The following is a 4,036-nucleotide window of genomic DNA, read 5'->3' as shown; positions in this document are numbered from 1 at the left end:
AAGAAGTATTTAGCTTAATATAGATTTTTGTAGGTATACTAGCATTAAACTTTGTAACCTAAGTATATTATTTATATCTAGACATTTCCATTACACACTGTTTCAGCATCTTTTAATGCTCAGAGCATACTTGGAAGTTGTTGGAAGATTTGTGCCAGAGAAGGAAGTATTAGAGAAAAGGGTGATAGAAACCAAGGACTGTTTAAATGAGTAATCAATTTTATTATTCTCTTCATCATATTCAGGATCTTTAGGCCTGCTTTCCTATTCAATTTCAAAATTGCATCTCTTGTAATTGAGTTGGCCTCTATATACAACATTAGTAAGTTAAAAAGTTCTTTACCTCACAACTTCTTTTTTTTTTGGGGGGGGGTCCAATCATGGGGCCTGAACTCTGGGCCTGGGCGCTGTCCCTCAGCTCTTCAGCTCAAGGCTAGTGCTCTACCACTTGAGCCACAGCGCCACTTCCGGCTTTTTTCTTTTTGCTTATGTGGTGCTGACGAATGGAACCCAGGGCCTCATGCATGCAAGGCAAGCATTCTACCACTGAGCCACCTTCCCAACCCATCCTTACAACTTCTTACTGGTATAGCCCTAGGGGGAAAAAAAGAAAAAAGAGGTAGATTTATAAGTAAAAATATCAAACAGGACAATTGCCTTCACCTTGGAAATGAAAATGAGATAACTAAAAAAGATGCCACCAAAAAATAAAGGATGACAAAGGAAATCAATTCTGACTAGCTTTGTGCCAAAAGTTAGATCTTTAACCTCTCTGGCACCTAGTTTCCTCAAAAAAGAAAACAAAAGTAATAACTTGTCTTAAGGGGCTTTTGTCAGATAGGAATGAGAGTAACTACAGATAACTTGGCAAGAAACCCATTATTTAAAAAAAAAAAAAGCTTATCTCCAGGCACCAATGGCTCATGACTATGTTAGCTACTCAGCAGGCTGAGATATGAGGATCAAGGTTCAAAGCTATTCTGATTAAGAAAGTCCATGGGGAGATGATCCTCGCCGAGAGTGGCCGTGGTTTCCTGCTTCAACAGTGCTTGATGATGAAGGTGTTGGAAAAATTAGGAATCCATGGAACATTCCTCAATACAATAAAGGCTGTATATGACAAACCTACAGCCAGCATTATACTCAATGGTGAAAAACTAAAGCCATTTCCTCTTAACTCAGGAACAAGACAAGGATGCCCACTCTCTCTACTTCTCTTCAATCTAGTATTAGAATGCCTAGCTACAGCAATAAGACAAGATGTAAACATAAAGGGGATCCAAATAGAGAAAGAAGAAATAAAACTCTCCCTCTTTGCAGATGACATGATCTTGTATTTAAAGAATCCCATAGACTCCACTCCCAAATTACTCAAGCTAATTCAAAACTTTGGCAAAGTAGCAGGTTATAAAATTAACCCCCCAAAATCAATGGCTTTTCTGTATGCCAACAATGAGAAAAGTGTGGCTGAAATTAGGAAAGCAACTCCATTTGTAATAACCCCACAAAAAATAAAATACCTAGGAATTAACTAAAGAAGTGAAGGACCTCTATGATGAAAACTTTAAAATCTTGAAAAAGGAAATCAACATAGAACTTAAAAAACGGCAAAACCTCCCATGCTCCTGGATTGGAAAGATTAACATCGTGAAAATGGCAATAATTCCCAAGGCTAACTAAAAATTCAACGCGATACCTATCAAAATTCCACCCTCATTCTTCAAGGAAATAGAAGAAGCAATCCAAAAATTCATATGGAACAATAAAAGACCCCGAATAGCAAAAACGCTCCTCAACGGAAAGAACACTGCTGGAGGAATATCAATACCAAATTTCAAAGTCTACTCTAAAGCCATAGTAATCAAAACAGCTTGGTATTGGCATAAGAACAGACCTCAGGACCAATGGAATAGAATTGAAAACCCAGAAATGAACCTAGAGACCTATAGCCATCTAATCTTCGATAAGGAAGCTAAAACTATAGAATGGAAGAAAGACAGCCTCTTCAGTAAATGGTGCTGGCAAAATTGGTTAACTACATGTAGAAAACTAAAGCTAGATCCTTATATATCACCCTGCACCAGAATCAACTCCAAATGGATCAAAGACCTTGAACTCAAAGCAGACACTCTGAAAACATTACAGGATGGAATAGGAGAAACCCTAGGTCTCCTTGGCTCAGGCCGAAATTTTCTGAATAGAGACCCGGAAGCACAACAAATCAAAGAAAGGTTGGACAAATGGAATTGCATAAGGTTGCAGAGCTTCTGCAGGGCAAATGACATAGCTAGCAAGATCAATAGAAAGCCCACCGATTGGGAGAAGATCTTTACTAGCCATACAACGGACAAGGGTCTCATATCTAAAATATACTTGGAACTCAAAAAATTAAACCGCCCAACAACAAATCATCAAAGAAACAACTGCCCAATAAATAAGTGGGCGAAAGACTTAAAGAGAAGCTTCTCTGAAGAAGAAAGAAGGATGGCCAATAGACGCATGAAGAAATGTTCAACATCCCTAGCCATAAAAGAAATGCAAATCAAAACAACATTGACATATCACCTCACTCCAGTTAGAACAGCAAAAATCAAGAACTCTAACAACAACAGATGCTGGAGGGGATGTGGACAGAAAGGAACGTTACTTCATTGTTGGTGGGAATGTAAACTTGTTCAACCACTTTGGAAAGCAGTATGGAGGTTCCTCAAAAGACTTCACATAGATCTCCCCTATGATCCAGCAATCCCACTTTTGGGCATTTACCCAAATGTATACAAACAAGACCACACTAAAGTTACCAGCACAACTATGTTTATTGCAGCATTATTTACCATAGCTAAGATATGGAACCAACCCAGATGCCCCTCAGTAGATGCATGGATCAAGAAAATGTGGTATATATACACAATGGAATTCTATGCCTCCATCAGAAAGAATGACCTTGCCCCATTTGTTAGGAAATGGAAAGGTTTGGAAAAAATTATATTAAGTGAAGTAAGCCAGGCCCAAAGAAACATAGGTCCCATGGTTTCCCTTATTTGCAATATCTAGTATAGGTATGAGTCAAGCGGAAAAGGTCAGATAATGTGATTTTAGGAAAATGAACCCTTAAATATGTATTTTAATGTTTTCGTTTCCTTCATGCATGTGTTTCTAACGCATTTATAAGATTATTTCTTTGTTGCTTTGTATGTCCCTCCCCCACAGTGTAACCCCCGCTTTCACTATATTTGATGTCAGTATAACATGTGGAGGAGATGGGGACAAACAAGTCATTTAAGGATTCAGGTGGACCTGTTGCAACAATGAGAAGTACAAAATGTCATGTCAAAACCAGCTTTACAATGTCGATGTGGGGGGGGGGAAGGGTGTATGATTGGGTGGGGGGGAGGGGGGAGGCTGGGAAGGGAGATGAAGGGTAAACAAAGGAGGAGGCTGCAATGCTTGATAAGAAATGTATGCATTATCCTGCCCATGTAATTGTAACCCCTCTGTACAGTATGTTCTCAAATAAAATAAAATAAAATTTAAAAAAAAAACAAAAAACAAAAAATAGTGCTTGAACGGAACCTGGCGCTCGACCCCTCCACCTCTCCCATCCCAGCTGCCCGCTCTGAGCCACCAACCTCCCGCCACCTCTTCACGGCATCCTCGGACCGCCCCCGGGCCTCCGTTGCCACTCCAGCACCTAGCCTCTACTCAGTCTCTCCTAGCCGCCGCCATGATGACCGCATCCCCTTCGCAGGTGCGCCAGAACTACCACCAGGACTAGGAGGCTGCCATCAACCGCCAGATCAACCTGGAGCTCTACGCCTCCTATGTCTACCTGTCCATGTCTTACTACTTTGAACGAGATGATGTGGCTTTGAAGAACTTTGCCAAGTATTTCCTTCACCAATCTCATGAGGAGAGAGAACATGCAGAGAAACTGATGAAGCTGCAGAACCAGAGAGGTGGCCGCATCTTCCTGCAGGATATCAAGAAACCAGACCGTGATGACTGGGAAAGCGGGCTGAATGCGATGGAGTGTGCG

At 40.7% G+C, this 4,036-nt stretch overlaps 1 pseudogene; it reads left to right on the top strand.

Annotated features, from left to right (window-relative positions):
- Positions 1 to 3,724: 3,724 nt before the first annotated feature.
- Positions 3,725 to 4,036, top strand: part of LOC138839648 (ferritin heavy chain pseudogene) — a 662-nt pseudogene continuing 350 nt past the window's right edge.

Source organism: Dipodomys merriami, unplaced genomic scaffold (genome assembly GCF_024711535.1).
Source record: "Dipodomys merriami isolate MVZ:Mamm:240054 unplaced genomic scaffold, mDipMer1.0.p SCAF_3, whole genome shotgun sequence".
Classification (NCBI taxonomy): Eukaryota; Metazoa; Chordata; class Mammalia; order Rodentia; family Heteromyidae; genus Dipodomys; species Dipodomys merriami.
Note: the sequence above shows the minus strand (reverse complement) of the source record. Positions and strands in the feature narration are given on the sequence as shown.